At 43.2% G+C, this 18,456-nt stretch overlaps 1 protein-coding gene and 1 non-coding gene across 2 annotated transcripts in view; both read left to right on the forward strand.

Moving 5' to 3' along the window:
• XKR6 (XK related 6) overlaps positions 1-18,456 on the forward strand; it is a 270,228-nt gene that overhangs the window by 77,981 nt on the left and 173,791 nt on the right. The window lies entirely within an intron of this gene.
• Positions 226-332, forward strand: LOC136125244 (U6 spliceosomal RNA). The gene has a single exon (XR_010656012.1). It is a non-coding gene; the product is annotated as a U6 spliceosomal RNA (small nuclear RNA).

The following is an 18,456-nucleotide window of genomic DNA, read 5'->3' on the forward strand; positions in this document are numbered from 1 at the left end:
CATGTCTCAAATTCTCAGCTATCATTATTAGTGTCATACTCTGGAGACAGTTATCTTTTGAAGATTTGGGGGCTCTCATGGACCTCATATTTTTCCAGGCAGTTTATGTAATCCTCCCATGCCAGTTTGGTCAGCTTCTTTGCCTGCCTACCTTGTAGTGTAGCTTACTTAGATCAGAGGTAATTCTTGATCAGGAGGAGAGAGGATAAAATAATCATCAGGTGAGTGCTCGCTTCGGCAGCACATATACTAAGATTCGAACGATACAGAGAAGATTAGCATGGCCCCTGTGCAAGGATGACATGCAAATTTGTGAAGCGTTCCATTATTTTTTTATTAATTAAAAAAAAATCCATCAGGTGACAGTCCTAAAGGTAGTAATTACAAAACTTCAACCTGGAAATGGCCTCAACATGGTCTATATCAGAATATGCAAATTCTATCCAATATATCCAAATACCTTTGTGGCAAAATGCTGCCAGTTTTCAAGTTAGATATTATTATGTGGGATGGAAGTGCCAATGAGGAGGGAAAGGAGCTGCTCAGTTTCACCTCCTCCTCTCCCCCTCTTGTTGAGTGAATAAATTTGGAGAGGAAAATGCCAAGAGGCAGACTGTGTGAATGAAGAGGAGAAGGAACAAAACCTGACTTTCCAAGAAGGACTATTTCCCTTAAAAAATTGAAAGTTGCCTATATTCTATGTACACTGTTCTAAAACTATAGGCTACTTTCTTGTAGACCCAGAATGTGAACTAGGTCATTCTTGACCCTAGAAATGGGTGGAGATGTATTTGATAGGAGAATCAGTGCTTGGGTGACTGGAGTTCCATTATTGGTGGTTATCTTCTCTGGCCTGTTCCTGCTGGGATTAGGAACTTGAGGAACATTCTGGGTGGGTAGTTATTTTGATGGTCAAATATGATTGCCTCCCTATCCTTTTGACCAGAGCTGGAGAAAGATTGATTTTTTTTTTTAAGACCGTGTTCAGAGCAACTTGGAAAAAGGATTAAAGGGAAAGGATAAGTAGAATTCAGGGAACTATAGAGATTGAGTGGTAGCTCAGTAGGATGTTAATTATTTGTTTATTGCAGGCTTTATTATTGGTAGATTATCCAGTAATACAGAAATTGGTGTAGAACAGAAATTTTCATAACATTTCTACTAGAAGGCGTTTAGAAGCTAAATAAACTACACTGTAACCGCACCCTCCCCCCTCCTCCCTTGCTTTGCTTGGTTAAAGAGGAATTGGCTGATATATATTTAATGGCACAATGAAAACATCAGATAGATTTTTAAAAATCAAGTTATATTTTAATCTAAATGTGTTGCCTATTTAGCTGCTTTCCCATTACAACTGGCTTTTAAAAAACTCTTTCTGTGGGGCTTCCCTGGTGGCACAGTGGTTGAGAGTCCGCCTGCCGATGCAGGGGACACAGGTACGTGCCCCGGTCCGGGAAGATCCCACATGCCCCGGAGCGGCTGGGCCCGTGAGCCATGGCCGCTGGGCCTGCGCGTCCGGAGTCTGCGCTCCGCAACGGGAGAGGCCACAGCAGTGAGAGGCCCATGTACCGCAAAAAAAAAAAAAACCAACAAAACAAAAAAAACCCTCTCTTTCTGTGATACTTTTGTCAATAGAGGTGTTTCCTCTTAGCCAATTCTAGCCACAATATTGACCGGGCCTAGGCATTTGATATACCCTAAAGGAATTAGGCAGGAAAAAACTTGGTCCCTACTGGAATAAATATTTTAAAGACCTTCTTAGATTCTGTGAACACTGTGAGTACAAATGAAAGAGACCCAGGAGAGGGGAAAACTTAAGAGCCTAAGAATAAAAATGATCGTGGGTATGGGGGTGGGGTGGTAAGCTCTTATATAACTAAGCGAAGGTGCACTAAGGGCAGGAAATTCGTTTCCTGGAGGTTATGAGGTAGCGTGTGAAATCCCTTGGACAGGAGGCATTCCGATTTAATTTGGGTACTTCACACTGGCATGCCACAGTATTTTAAGGATAGTGGCAGGTGATCTTGGGAAATATCAGTGCATTTACTAACAGTGAGTTTGATTTTATTCTGGTATCTTATGAATGGGCATGTAGCTCAAAGATAAGCTTAATTCAAAATAAATATCTTAAATATTAGAGAAAATATTTTAAAAATGGGTCTTTCGTCCCTGCTGTATAACTTTAGAAAATAATGCAGAATACTGAACATAGTAGAGAATTGATGGCATGAATATAATCAGAATTTGATGGTTGCTTTCTAGAAACTTCTAAATAAAACCTAAATTTGTTTAAAGTTGTACTACAATCGCATTTCTAGTGTGTATGTCTCATGGGAAGGTCTGTACCTTCTTGGATCACTGCACTTCACGGCTTTGCACATCGCTGTGAGGATTCAGAAATTGACTCAGTTACCCAGGGATCATTAGATCTTTGGGTACAGTCAGTACACAGGCACACAGAGAGAGTGAGCCGCGAACGATGGCTATTTGTATTTTGGAAGTTTTAAACCCCATTTTGAAAACCGGCAGAAAGCTATGGATCGTTTCCCTAACAAAACTTCAATTTCTGAGGGTGGAGGGACGGCCCTTGGTTGTCATTCAGGAAGCCCTGATCTAAAAGACCATCTTCATTTTACTTCTGACCTTGCTCCAGCTTTGTTGTCACTCTCCGTCTGTAGTTCTCTGTCACCTTTGAATGGAGCGCCAGATCCTGAAGGATGCTTACTGCCTTACCCACTGAACTGAAGCCACAGTCCAGAGCTTTGTGATGTCATGGAGCAAAAACTCTGCAAAGGGCTGCCCCAAAGGTGCAAATGGTAAGAATAGGGCCTGAGGCATGGGACAGCCCTCCTAGGTAGTACCTACCTCCTGCTGGTTTAGGGGCATTTATTTCATAGTCAGTTGAATATTAATGTTTTGTTTTTAAAAAATGAGCGTATTTCTCCTAAAATTTTTAATCATTATAAAGGTGTTCTACCTAAATGTAACTTTTTTTCTCATGTTTTAGGATATTACATTCATGGTGTGAAATGTGTACTTCAAATTAACATAATGACTGGAAATTTGGGATTCTGTTATTTTGTGACTCTGAAATTTGTAGCACATTTTCAGGAAAATTGTTGAGATTCCTAGATATTTTGTTCTTTATTCCTTTCAAGTTTCCTGCGTGTATGATTATTTCTGAATTTTATTAATCTCTTTGTAACTTTAGAGAAAACTGCCTTCAGTTCATATTTTGACACAGAAGGGATGCTTTGATTTATCTTATTAGAAACGTGTTTTGACAAAAAATTCCATTTGAGTGGCTCTAATCTCCATTTCGGAATCTCAGATCAACTGCTTGTTACGGCATTCATTGGGACTTTTCTGCCAAATACAGCTTCACTGAGAAGGTCATCCTTGAAAAATCAAGAAATCTGAAGGAAGTAACTTTGGGACCGAGAAGAAAGATGGAAGATCATCATCAGATTACAGCACAGCACACTCTGGAAACATCGTAGACTTCACCGCTTTTGTACGTGAAACGTAGTTTGAGTGTCTTTTATGAATTGGACCTGTAGACAGAAAACATATATCTTGAATGTAAGAAAAACACAACTCTAGCCTCTAAAACACTGCCGTCAGTACAGTCGGCTCTTGATCGTTCACACTGGTGGAGGGAGCCTGGGTCCTTCAGCTTAACTAAAGTTAGACGTCATGTGTTCCGATCCAAAGGTGTTTCTGTGTTCCTTTTGGAATATAGTGTTTGGACTTCTACAACATGTGCCTCCCAATTTCACCTGCCCTGAGAGAGGAGCCTGAGTTCATCTGTGCCCAGATGCTTGTTCTCTGTCCTTCTTTTTTTTCTGTACTGTTGACCTAAATGTGGGGAAAACGTTGAGCATATAGGATTCCAAAATTGATCAGAATCTGTTAAATCTATCCCACTTCTCCATTTCCTTTTCAGCTGTTCTAAATGTTGCCCAATTTTAGCCCCTTTGTCTTAGGTCAGGATAGAATTATAACAGCACTGTCCAGGCTTCTTCCCTCTTGTCCTGTTTCGTTCTGCCTGTGATGGGAGGTTTCCATTGCTTTCCTCTGAAGGAGTCTACTTGTGTCCTTGCATTTCCATCTCCCTCCCTGCCTGCGGGGAAATAGAATAGATCCAGACTTAGCAATCTTGGCTCTCTAAGGTTTGCCTATAAAGTTCATAGTATTGTATTTAAAATAGAGCTTTTTAGCTGTGGTGTTGACAGGTGTCTCCATTGGCCGTCTGCTCTGTTCTGATGCTCAGCTGGGTGTGACTGTCCACTCTTTCCCTCGCCACCCAGGCCTCTTGAGGCCAGGAGTGAACCCTCACCCTGCCTCAGGCACAGGACGAGCCAGAACTGACTTCTCTGTGAGCTTGCCTAGGTCCTGGAGTCATGAGTTAATGAGATAGTTGGAGAGATCCATATGTTTTCCCCCAGATGCTAGTAAAACAAATCGTGTGCAGAGAAAATGATCACATCAGTAAGATTTTGAAAGCAAGATTTGTCCAAAAACATGCCAGATTTGAGGTTAACCTACATGAACCCACATTGACCATCCAGGTATGTCTTACTTTAAGAAATACACAAAGTAACATAACCCTTAGAAAATATTACCAAATTATCCTGACATTTTCCAAATGTGATAGTACTCTAAACATTTTTTTCTTACAAGTAGCTTTCAGAAACACGTGCAAATGTGTTTTGTGTAAAGGAGTATATACTGTATATAATATTCTGACTCTTGCTGTAATAAAATTAAACTTAAACAGTCTCATTATTTAAAGCCTAAGAGTTTGAAATTATTTTTTTGAGTAAACTTCTACAGCATACAATACTATGTTTACTTCTCACGGAATGTACAAATATCCTTAGAAGCTGCTCTTGTGTGTTTGTTTTCCGCACATACCACATAAAATAAAAATATTGTAAACAGGGTCCATGTCTCCAGTAAGAGTTTCCAAACTTTTGGCTGTAATTACCAAATGCTTGGGATTGGGCTGGCTGGAAATGCATATCAAGTATTTCTGTGTATGCAGCAAACTTTGTCCAAATAAAGTAGCTTTGTACTCTGAAGGAGCTGTTAGTAATGATACTTTTGTTAAATAAAATATGTGAGTTAAAGGAAAGGAAATGAACAAAAAGATCTGTAAATGTGATGGTCTGAATAGGTGGTTTGTGACCGTTTTCTGTCCAAGTTAACAGCAGTAGTAAGTCAGTAGGAATGGGGTGGAGGTGGGATTTGTAGTTTGAAGGGAAAAGAAAGATCCCCATCTGGAATTAGCAGTGGTGTGGGTCAGTGTGTGGAAGCTGTGACCCGTGGACCCTGAATGCAAGGTCAAACTTGGTACTAGAAGTCAATCCTCACAGTTCCTGAATGAGCAGCAGAGGAAGGGTGTTGATCTGAGGCAAAATAGGAAAAAAAAAAAAGCAAAGACAGTGTAAGGACTTCAAAATATTTTTTCAGTTAAAAAAAAAAATGTCCTTTAAACTTTTACGTCCTCCTGTCTACTGTATGCCCTTATTTGGTAAAAATGAAAAGCTTGCCATCCCAAGTTAGTTCTCTAAAGATATTTAAAAATTTTTGTATTGGCCTGTGAAATCGGAAGGCTGGGAGCTGCTGCTTCTTGGAATGTTAATTCCAATGTTCTGTGCAATATTAGCGTATTAAGGTCCCAGTTGTTTATCCCACAACCCATAACTCATAGGACACTGATTAGGGTGCCAGAGAACAGTTTGGGAAGGTGTAGATAATGACTTCAGCACTGCTGTGTCATGGGAGTCCTTGTCATAACCTTATTATGGGCAGCAGTTTAAAGGATAGCTGGTATCCTGTTTCAACCAGTGGTTGTCTGGAAATCTCTCAGACAGATTGCCAGTAGTTTTGTGTGAAAATGAACTGATAACGCAAAGATCTGCTACAATACGAACTTTGAGGAAACCATTTTTACTACTTTGCAGGTGATTTTTCAACCTGTGAAATAGTCATCAACGTGCAGGAAATTCTACACTAATATGACCAGGAACTCTGCAGTGGTTATAACATTTTTATTTCTGCTTATCTCTAATATTAAAGTTCAAGATTGAATAGTCTTGTGTGACGACTACTTTTATTAGTTTTAAAAGAACCGGAGAAAAGAATCCCGAAGAAGGAGAAACTAAGGATGACTCCGAGATGTGTTTGGGCCGTAGGGTGACCACCTTCATTTTCCCCCATCGGAAGGGCATTTTTCAGAAAAGTATAAGCCACACAATACCATTTTTAATGTCTCGTCTACTTATGTGCTAGCCACTCGTGTAAGTGACATATATATATATATAAAGTGGGTGTCAAAGAGTGAATTTCCAAGAAAGATACTGAGATTTCTTCCTTTGGCAGCTTTAAGATGAACGTCGGTATCCTTCCTGAACAGGTGCTTGTAGGCAAGTTCGGAGGAAGTCAGTGATCTCTAGTCATGGTTTACAATACTCCAAAGTACCTCCCTTTATCTCCAGGGATGTTGCAAAATTCTCATTGAATTGCTCATCAGGGAAAGCTTGTCATATTCTACATTAAGTGTTTTCCTTAGAGACTTTTTCTTAGGAGACCCAACTTCGAGTTATTAAACCCAGGGCTATGATGAGTGAGGCAGACACCTGCTTTCTGTATTCACTGGAACTTGAAAGCAAGAATGAAATTACTAAATAAGATGAAATTGGTTTGAGAGATATTTTGGACTTCATTTGCTATGTGCTGTACGTCCGTTCCCAAGGGTGGAAAACAAGAAGAGTTTTAAATTTCTCAATACTGGAAGGCACTACTTTTCCATTAAAATTTTGGATTAAATATTTTGAGCATTCTTAATTTTGTAGCAGAGAAAGGATAATTGATTGAAACCATTTCACCTCAAATATGACCCAAAATTTTGGTAGATCTGCAGTTTTGTATTCTGAAGAGAAAACACACGTCTCTTATTATGGGCCTTTGAGTCTTGCTCCAAACCAAGTAACAGTTTTAGTCAAATAATACCGCAGGAACTTTCCCTTAGGAATTAAGACTTTCTTTAGCTCTTGAGTTGCTCTCAGAGGCTTCTCCAGGCCCCATTTTGACCTTAGAAAACCACATCACAGAATGAGTTATGCAATTTTCAAAGCCCCATTTGCAGAATCTGCTAGCAAATGTTAAAATATTCACATCATTTTAGGCTAGTCTTCCCACTTTAAAAAGGGAGGGATTATTCTAAGTACCAGGCTAAAGACAGGTGAATGGGTGGTTCGTGGATCTCGTTTGGGACCTCCCCTGGTTCTTGTTGGCCTTGATTCAGCAGGACTCCCCCTGGTGTCGGGGCTGAAGGCCATGGCAGGATTTTAGGAGGTCTGAGGCAGGTGTTGGAGCGTGGCTTTTCACATCTACCACCATAAGCAGTTCTTGTTTGCTTGTTTTATAACATCCTTCCAGGAAGTCATTGTAGCAAATTGTTGTTTCTCCCTGCCCCTAGATTATTTAGATTAATGTGGTTAAATTGAGATTAAGAAGTAGAGTTAATTCAGTGGTTGCCATTTCCTCTAAAAAATTGCCGTCAGCTGCTGACCTAGAATTCCGTCTTCCATGTCCTAAATTCTGATCAAAAAAATATCAGTTTGGTCTGAGTACCGTGTAAAACCTTGTACTAGCCCTTTCTCTCGTCTTTCCATTCTTGGTCTCCTGCCCCACAGATCTTTCTGGCTCACTACCAACTTTTTGTAGTGAAGTTGATGAGCACCTTAAGGATTTGAAATTTAGAGCAAGAATCAGAGGTGATAGGAGGGAAGTGGCACAGGGATGGGTAAAAGTTCTTATTAAAGTACAGCAAATACTGGATTAGGATACAGTTACCACTGGTTTATCAGTATGTTTTTATGGCCAAATAGCACAGAGCTGAGTACTGCACATTAACTCTTGCCTCTTCCAGTTCTGTTTTTGTCCTCATCTTCCTCCTGCTGATGGAGACTTAAATCCTCACAAATGAAATGTCTGAGCACTGGATTACCCTGGTGCCCAGCCGGGCATCAAGTGGGCAGAGTTTCTGCATCCTTAGACAGCCGAGTGAATGAAAAGGCCACGTTTCTCAACAATTGGAAGTTGTCGCTCGCCAGTCTTGTTTCCTGTTTCTCCCCACCTTTTTCAGTATGAGAGTCTCCAGCAAAATCATTTCCTCTAAAAGCTATTCCGTAGGGGATCTTGAGAAGCGCAGTACAGTTGGACATGGCACCTAAGTAAGTTATTCATTCCTCCAACATACTGGACGCTTACTGCGCTCTGGACTCTTGGGAAACAGAACACACAAAGCGTGGAGTTTACATTCTGGCAGAAGTAAACAGACACAAGTAAATTATCACACTGTGGAATAAATAGAAAAGAGAGAGAATGTGCTCAGGACCCTGGTGAGGGATGGAGGGGTAGGTGTCAGTTTTCAAACAGGGAGATCAGAGGAGACCTCCCTGGAAAGTGTGATTTGGGAAAGACGATGTTTGTAGTAATTGGAGCTGAGCAACAGGTTTATCTTAAGGAAGAGAGAAAATATTGAAACATTTCCAACAATTGTGTATGGCTTTTCTTGCCACCCCTTGATCTATGCTGGAGGCTTGCACTGCGTCTAAGACCAGCTGTGCACATTCCTCCTTGTTTCTGCCACTGCCATTCCTTCTGCCCAGAATCTTTCCCAGGATCCAGCCCACATGGCATCTACATGACGTTATTTGTGGAGATAGGCAAGGTCATAACAAGCTGGACTGCATGGCAGAATCTGACACTGAGAGTCCTGAGGGCCCACTAACAAAGGATGGGCTTTTAGAGGGGGCCCCAGGGGCCACATACTTCGCAAGGGGGTTAGAAGGACAGGCCAGGCTGAGCAAGGTCAAACTCAAGGGTGGTGAAAATGGGACAGATCATGGAGGACCCCAAATGTCATGGAGGGAGTAGGGGTTAAGTTCTACAGGCAGCAGGGGAGCACTGCTGTCCTCTGGGGCTTCTCCCATGTGGGAGTTTCCACTGAGTATAGCAAAGATACATTGGCTTTTGGGGGTTCGCAGTTTATAATCTGGCGAGTGAGGAATGGAGAAGAAGGTGGTTAGTAGTAATTTCCTCTCTTCCATCTCTCAGTACCTGTGTTTCCAAAAGTGTATAACTTTTTTTTCTCATAAAAAGCATATGATTTGTAAAAATTTCAGCTGGCACAGAAAAAAAGCAGAGTTCACCATCTCACTGCTATTAATATCCTGATCACCGTCAGTTTAGACTTCTTTCTTCTCAGAAGTATACAGTATTTGCTAACAACATCCTTTGTAATGGGTGCTCTATGCAGATATAACCAACACTATTGCTGGAAGTTTAGTGGTTTACGATTCTCATTATTCAGGTTCTTTCCAGTTTTCGCCCTTATAAACTCAGTTTCAATAAATAACCTTCTGTATAGTATCTGCACTAACCCAATCATCTCCTTGGTGTAAATAAGGGACAATTCCAAAAACGGGGATGCTTATAACTGAGATACAAGATATTAGGATTTTGCGCTGTAAGACGTTACCTGGGAGCAGAGTGTGTGGGCGGGGGGGGGGGGGGGGCGGGTGCGTGCGTGCGAGTGCGTGTGCGTGCGAGTGCGTGTGTGCGTGCCTTGCGTATGCGTGCGTGCCTTGCGTATGCGTGCGGGCATGTGCGCATGCCTGCCCTTTCCTGTGCACTTCAGCGACGGCTTACGTCTGCAGACCTGCGTGGCGACAGCAGCAGGTGGGTTGAGGGCTGTGGCCTCTGCGTTGGGCGCGGAGGGAACCGCGTCTCGTGTCACCTCGCGGTGGGAGCACCTGTGGCTCACGACGCGCGTCTGCAGCCGCTTCCAGAGCCCTGACTCGCAGGCGGCGGCCCGCAGAAGCCTTGGGTATGTAAGTGCGTAGCCCGTATCGTAGCCAGACTCGGGACTTTCTAGCTACTTCCCATGAAGCTCCTTTGATTCCACGGTTTACCGTTCTCATTAGGCGGATCAAAGAGACAACACATTCTCCTAGGAAGTTGAACATTCTACCACGAAACCCCGATCTGTTTCTCAGTGTAGAAGTCTTTAGGAGGGTTAAGTTTGTTACTTTAGTTCTTTCAGGGAAATGTCCTCTCTGGAGGTGGTCGAATTGGATTACTCAGTGGGTTTTATATCTATGCCATCCTCCCCAGCCACTTCTCATCCTCAAGGTTTTTAGATGGTTCCTAGATTGAGCCATTGTGCGCTAGACACAATGAGCAGAACTCAAGGAGTCCAGGACTCAGGGCTCTGTTACATGGAAGGTTTGGCTTAGGTTGAAGTCATAAGGTCTATTCCCTCTTCTTAAAAATGGGTGCTACTGGGACTTCCCTGGTGGTGCAGTGGTTAAGAATCAGCTAGCCAACGCAGGGGACGTGGGTTGGAGCCCTGGTCCGGGAAGATCCCACAGACCGTGGAGCAACTAAGGCCGTGCGCCACAACTACAGAGCCTGCGCTCTAGAGCCCGTGCTCTGCAACAAGAGAAGCCACCGCAATGAGAAGCCTGTGTGCTGCAACAAATACCCAACGCAGCCAAAAATAAATAAATTTACCCAAAAAAATGGGAGCTACTTAAAAACCATAGCTATGTCACCTGTTCTGCTCATCAGGCAGCCCCGTTGGTGATTACCACTCCTTTCCATCTCAGGGCCTTTGCTCTCGCTGTTCCCTTTGCCTGGTAACGTGCCCCCAGGGGTTCACAGGGCTCCCCGCCTTGCTTCCGTTAGTTCTCTGTAAATTGTCCCATCAGATGTGCAAAGCAGCGTCTCTGGTACTAGCTCCCTTATTTCCTCCTAGCAGCTATCACAACCTGGCATGAAAGACTTGTCTCCTCCACTAAGCCATAAGCTCAGAGAGGGCAAGGTCTTTGTTTTGTTCCTGGATGTTTCCTCAAAGCTAGAACGACACCTGACATATGTTAGAAACTCAGCAAATACATAATATTTGAAGGAGTGAATGAATGAATCCCCCACTGCTCCCACTTTGGGAGTTGTGAAGAAACTTGGAGCTTTTTTTTTTTTTTTTTTTTTTTTTTTTTTGAAACTTGGAGCTTTTAAAGGCTCTGGAAGAAAGCAAAAGACATACAAAAAAAGCCCCAACTGCCGTAGAGGAGCCTCGGGGCAGGGTTTTCAGGCCGGGTGGCCTGGCCAGCAGGTCGTTCCTGCTTCCAGCCCCTTCTCTGCCTGAATGTTCCCTTGCAGCTAACAGTCCCCCAGCTGGATGGTGACTGTGCCTTTAGAAAACGTTTTAATGGGTGACTACAGTCAATAGATACTTTCTGGGCAGCAGCTATGGTGCCAGGTATCGTGCTGGAGGCCAGGGTTACAAAAGTCATCTGGACAGACTCACTGAGCCTGCAGTTTTTCAGGGTGTGAGTTTGGTTGGACAAGACTGCCCTTCTGCCATCCTCACACTAAGAGAAGAGCTCTGAGGGAGGGGAGCTTTGTTCAGAGGGAGGGGGGCTGTAACGTGGAGCCAGGTGTGCATGAGGAGGTGGTGGCTGCCCGTGTGGTGTGTGGTCCTTGCGCAGGAGAAGGGCACAAGTGGGAGGAAGACAACATGCCCGGCCTCAGGGTTTGCTTTGACCCCCTACCCCCCAAGCCGGAGGCCCAGGGGAGAGGGAGGAAGCTCGCAGTATGCCTGTTTTCTCCTACGAAATTCTTACGCCCACCACTTTCCAGCTTAGACTTCTACAGACGAAATTCGGAAGCTAACAATGATTTTAAATATTTCTATGGGTGAATGTTCTAGAAAGTTCCTAGACTAGAAAGTCTATTTAAAAACGACTTTCGAAACGATGAATTTGTATTTCTCCTCCCACTTAAGACTCAAGAGGAACAAAGAAGACTGTTCCTCCAACAATACGAATAGACTGAAATTTAAGGGAACAGGATTTCTAAGTGATTTTGCTCACTTGTTCAAACATAAATGAATAATCAATCCTTCAACTACTCTAAAGGAGGTATCTTGAAGTTTTCTGTAAGGAATCTTTAACTGAAAAGGAACGTAGTACAAACATGCATGACCATGTAATGCAAACTGTAAGTGACTCAGAGATGAGCGTGGAGACAGAATTTCTGCCCTCTAGTTAGGAAATTACTGAAATACTGTTTTCCAGTATTTAGACATTAGAACATTAGAACACATAAAATTCTAAGGATGAGAAGTACACATGACATTAATAGCATCAGGAAAAACCATAGACAGGTAAGAATAGGACTTCATTTTCATCCTGTCCTCTGGGTCCTCTAGATCACATGCCGCTTTCAGAAGTAACACCCAGCTCAGTCCTTCTGTGTGTGTGTGTGTGTGTGTGTGTGTGTGTGTGCACGCGCGCACACACACACATGCACACAACTTGGGGACCTAGTTCAATTGCAAATTCGGATTCAGTGTTTCTGGAGTGGGACTTGGGATTCTGCTTTTCTAACAGGCTCGTTGGTGAAGCCAGTACAGTTGGTCCACAGATCACACAGAGTAGCAAGACTCTTGCTTACCAAGAACTTTCACAACCATTTGTCCATGGAAACTTTGTAACTACCCTGTGAGTTGAGCAGTGCCTGTGTGACCTCCTTTTACACATAGTAAGACAGGTTCCAAGAGGTAGAGTGACTAAAGTTGTGTTAGAACCCAGGTTTTCTAACTCCTCATGGAGCCTCTTAGGCTAGTTCTAATTTAGTTGTTGCATCGTGAATATAGAACAGGGAGGGGGTGTGGAACTAAAATACCATTTTTGGAAACCCAGTAGAGAAAATAACGTGGAATTTTATTACGACGGTGGTGTCTCCTGAGGTCTCCTGAGCGGCGCTGATGGACTAGGGGGGTATCAAGGTCACGTGTGAGTTCTTAGACTTGACATTTGTAGGCAACAAGGAGACACAGCAGATGGTGAGCGCCCTGGTGGTGACAAACTTCACGGTCTTTGGGAAAATCAGATTTACCTTGACTAGAGGCTACCTTCCACATTCCAGATGGAAGCAGAGCTCTAGGGCTCAGTGGCGTTGATTCAAGGAGCACTGTACTTGTCACATGGGGCAAAGGATGTGCAAATCCTGTGCAAATGGTCTTAGTCTCACTCAAGATTTGCTGACAGGAGACGCAGTGTCTTTATCTCAGCTAGATTTTAATTGGTCTTAAGATAACTTTCAGTGAGGTCTTGACTATGCTTATTCTTCATATGGAATATGCTGAGAAATCACTAAATATTGTCAAACAGGGAAAGATACCTGCGTGGAAACCCATTGTGGCCTCTGTGAGCCTCGGGTCTTGGGCCCCAGCTGGCAAGAGGAGGCCGGCTGTCCCTGGGTCCATGAGATCGGAGGCCATTGACTCTCATACGGCCTTTTACTTTCACGATGACTATCTTCTAGGGAAAGTCTGCTTTATTATTGATGTTGGTCCATCTTCTTTCCTTTTCCAAACTCTCAGGCATTTGCCACTGAGCAATCCAGTGGTAGCATAGAAAGATTTGATTCATTTGGCATCTGTTCAGCTCGAAAACACGAGTGCCTTGATTTTGCAGTGTTCCGATGGTGTCTTGTTATAAACATAATACACATTCACTGCAAAAATTTTGGAGATGAAAGGAAAGTACAAAGAAAAAAAACACTATACGCCTACCACCCAGTGATAACTATTGTTACCGTTTTGGTATCATTCAAGAACATGTTTTAACAAATTGACACCATGAAAGCTTTTTTTTTTTTTTTTTACTATTAAGTTTTGTAACCTATTATTTCGCATAAGAACATTAGAATGATTGTTTTCCCAAATTTTTTTTTTCCAAATTTTGAAATATTATTTAAGAGGGGTTTTTTTTGGGACTAGTTGGTATTCCATCACACGGATGTACCCAGTCATCCCTTATTGATGAACATTTAGTTTGTTTCCTATTGTTTAATATGTATGCTGCAAGGGAGATCCTTGTAGTAAATCTTTATACACATCTGTGGTTCTTCCCTTAGGATAAATGCTGAGAATTGGAATTACCGACTCTAAAGATATATTTAAAATATTTGTTGGATGATTGATGCCTCTTGATAAATATTAACAGAGCATGCCCCAGAACAGTTGTCCAATGTATACCTTTAACTAACATGCACCCTGGCTATTTTGGGGCATTGTTTTTAAACTTTACCTCTTTGACCGTTGAAAAAGGTATCTTTTTGTTTTACTTTGCATACATTTGATTTTCACTAAGACTGTATTTCTTACATGTTTTTTCTTTTGTGAAATGCCTCTTAGGTCCTTGGCTCATTTTTCTCTTGGAGTTGTGTTGTTGTTGTTGTTTTAATGATCCCTGAAAGCTCTGTATATTAATGTATTAACCTTTGTCACTTGTACGCATATTTTCCCTCATTTGTTATTTAAGTTTGTTTATAGTATTTTTCACATTTAGAAAAATTTACACTTTTACTTAGTCAAGTTTTTCAGTCTTTTATTTATTTATTTTTATTTTATTTATTTATTTTGCGGTACACGGGCCTCTCACTGTTGTGGCCTCTCCTGTTGCGGAGCACAGGCTCAGTGGCCATGGCTCACGGGCCCAGCCGCTCCGTGGCATGTGGGATCTTCCCGGACCGGGGCACGAATCTGTGTCCCCTGCATCGGCAGGCGGACTCTCAACCACTGCACCACCAGGGAAGCCCCAATCTTTTATTTTATGCTTTCTTCTGCATTTATACTTTAAAATGTCTTTGCAGTCCTGAAATAAAATGACTGAAGTTAGTTTTAATTGTAGACTTAATTGGAAGACAGTGGAATTAGGAATTGGCAGCAAGCATTTTGAGGAAAATACAACCACTAATTAAATGTGAGCTAGTTTTAACCAAATGTGTACATCAAAATCACCCGTTACGGCTTTTAAAAATTTACCAGTGCCTGAGTTACACCCCAGAGCCACTGAATCTGAAGCTTATAAAAAGTCCGCAGACTTAGGAGCAGAGCCAAGTCGTACGTGATTCCCACCCCACCCCTTGCTTTGAGCATTAAATTTTACTAGTGTAGTGGGTGTGTTTTGTCTTACCCTTTCCAGTCTGTTAATAATGAAGATCAGAGTGCTTTCATGAAGAAGGGGATTCAGGGCTTCCCTGGTGGCGCAGTGGTTGAGAGTCCGCCTGCCAATGCAGGGGACAGGGGTTCGTGCCCCGGTCCGGGAGGATCCCACGTGCCGCGGAGCGGCTGGGCCCGTGAGCCATGGCTGCTGAGCCTGCGCATCCGGAGTCTGTGCTCCGTAACGGGAGAGGCCGCAACAGTGAGAGGCCCGCGTACCACAACAAAAAAAAAAAAAAAAAAAAAAAAAAGAAGGGGATTCAGAGCAGAGTGCTGGGGAGCCCCCTACAGCGTTACGATGGGTCTCTGGAAGCACCAGTCTCTCAAGTCCACATTTAGTGCACATGCATGTGGTTGTGTCCAAGCTCCATGGCTGACCCACACGCTTGCCACTACAGTATGGCAAGTGGACTTTTTTTTTAATTGGAAGAGATAATATATTTACAAATGTAATATATCTGAGGAATACATAGAACGTAACCTGTTTGAAGAATATCTAGGATATATTAGAAGATACACTGCATTTACAAATTATGAATGTAATACCTCACGTTTATATGTTTCTTTTAACCACGATTCGTTATTCTTTGATATATGGTAGTACCTCATTTGAAATGGGGTGTAGACCTTGCAGATTAGTATTTACAACTCGGGAAAAGAAAGTCAAACCAAAAATGGCCAGTTTTATATCTCTGAACAGATTTGAATTATGCTCATAGATCAAATAGGAGTGAAAGTACACTCCTGTAGCCTGGAGTTGTCTCATTAAAAGGTTTTATAAGGAATTTGCCCACAAATCAACGTATGTTTTTTTAGTGTCCACCCCATAAGTAACATCCTGCGTTCTAAGGAGCAGCCAGCCTACCCATGGGAGGTAAGAGGAAGACACAGACCATCCTTGGCTTTGGGCCAAGAACTTGGCACCTCAGAGCCTCGGAAATAACAGTGATGATGGTGATGGTGATGATGACGATGATGGTGATGGTGATGCTGCCCCATAGGGCTGAGAGGAGGGAGGACTAGGTGATAATCTAACTCCAGTGTCTGGCAGCTGGCAACCACCCCACTAAAGTTGGTGCTAGCATCCCGCAGTCTGTTCACTGGTCCAGATGATGTGATGAAGGATATCTGGGTGTTAGGGGCAGGAGGCAGAGGGTTCCAAGGAGAGGTCCCTTTGTGTGTTTGAGTTCCCTGATGAGTTTGAGAGAGAAATTACATATGCCCCAAACAAAAAGAGATAATGTAAAGACACTGAAGTATAAAGTGCTAAATTTCATGTTACAGATAATACATTTATTATTTATAAAAAATCAAAAAAGGGAGAGACAGATGTGGCCTGAAGTTCACAATTTTTAATATCATGTTCATGTATAAAATGCTTAAACCAGATCTGAATGCATCTTAGGTAATTAGAAGAAGAAGAAGAAAAGATCATGGTGCCTAAAATCTCTGTCATAACTAGGAGGTTGAGAGTGTATGAGGGGATTAAGTGCTGGTGGGCGAGATCCAGTCCATGGTACAGCTCAGGGAGCAAGGGAGGCACTGAACTTCATGCCAGAGTTTTTCCTGCATCACCCTCCTTGTGCCGTGGTGGAGGCTATGACTTGAGATAAACGTGCAGCACAGCTGGACGCCACGGGCGTCCCGGGCAGGCAGGCAGCCCGGCCGGGTCTTCTGCACTGTGAGTCCCAGCGCCAGCCCGCAAGGTCTTCCTGCCTGTGCTGCCTCCCGTGAGATGAGGGGACCGACTGGCTGATTTGTGTGGTCTTTAGGCCCTTTCAGCTCTGATATTTCATGATGAAAAACCAATTTATTGATGATTGCGGGCCAGAAGAATTGAAAGAGGTTGAAAGGGATGCTGAGTTCTTTTCTGGCCGAAGTTCCTCCAGAAGTAGAGCAAAGTGAGCTTCTTGATCACTATCCAGGAGGAAGAGTATATCTTTGCACCTCTTTCTGGTTTTCTTGCTCATCTTTGCCGGGCAGGACCATGGCCAGCTCTTGGTAGATTTGTGAACTAAGCAGTTTCTCTGTCTTTTATGACCCAGGATATTCCCCATCCCTCATATCCTGGCTTCCAGGGGATACAAATCTTTACCGCCAGGGTCCCCTCCTAGCTACCCAAAACCTAGAGGGGGTCTCAAGGTCAGAGTGTTCCATGTACAAAGTCCACAGTGGTGTTTGTACAATTATTACTCTTCATTTGCTCAGCAGACGCTTACCCAACAGCTATTGAGTGCAAATCACTGTAATGGGCTCTTGGGCAGTATTTTTCAAACCCACTAGTGGGCTTTGACCTCAATTTCATGGGCTACAATCAGAATTCTAAAAATAAAAAATAGAATAAAATAGAAAATGTCAAAGTGCCTCACATACTGTAAGGGAGTATTATTTAATAAAGCATTTGTTTCAGTTTTACAGTCGTAGGGGTGTGTGTGTGAGTGTAATGAGTTTCAGTGGAAAATGTATTTCGACTCTGCACTGTAGTCAGAAAAGCTTACGCACCAGTGCTCTGGGCTCGCGATCCCTTATCTGCAATTCCACGTTACAAAACACGAACTGTTTTCTTAAGTTTTGCGCAAGTTCATTTGGCAGCAAAACATGACCGAAATGCTTTAAGGGTATTTATGGTCTCTCTTTATCTCACTTCCTGTGAATATGTGTACACTTAACTGCAGAATGGAGCTGTGCCTTAAACTCCAGTGGGCTGTTGTACTTACTTACTTTCCTAAGGGCCAAAAAATTCTGAACCATAGCGATTGTGGACCTGTGTAACGGATAGAACAGTTTTCATTCATTTAGCAAACGTTTATCGAATGCTTCCTGTGAGCTTGGTGTCGTGCTGGGTGTCAGGTGTGGAAGGAAGAAGAGTTTGCGTGAGACGAATTCTTGGGGAATTTCACGACCCCGTGGGTGAGATAGAGTTGGGGCCACCAGAGCTGGACTTGATTCCTCTCCTTCCACATTCTCTCTCTCTGTCCGTTCACCCAGACCCTCAGCGGCAGGGATTCTCTGCAGGAGGCCTCGAAGTCTCCGACACCAGGGATCCCCAACCCCCGGGCCTCGGACCGTTACGGGTCTGCGTCCTGTTAGGAACGGGCCGCAGAGCAGGACGGGAGCGGTGGGCGGGCGAGCGAAGCTTCATCTGCCGCTGCCCATCACTCGCATTACTGCCTGAGCCACGCCCCACACCCCTGTCCGTGGAAAAATTGTCTTCCACGAAACCGGTACCTGGTGCCAAAAAGGTTGGGGACCACTGTCCTGCACCACGTTTCCAACACCACTTCACGCCAGCACTTCAGCATGTTAAAAATCAGGCTCCAGGGCTTCCCTGGTGGTGCAGTGGTTGAGAGTCCGCCTGCCGATGCAGGGGA

This window comes from Phocoena phocoena, chromosome 6 (genome assembly GCF_963924675.1).
Source record: "Phocoena phocoena chromosome 6, mPhoPho1.1, whole genome shotgun sequence".
Lineage (NCBI taxonomy): Eukaryota > Metazoa > Chordata > Mammalia > Artiodactyla > Phocoenidae > Phocoena > Phocoena phocoena.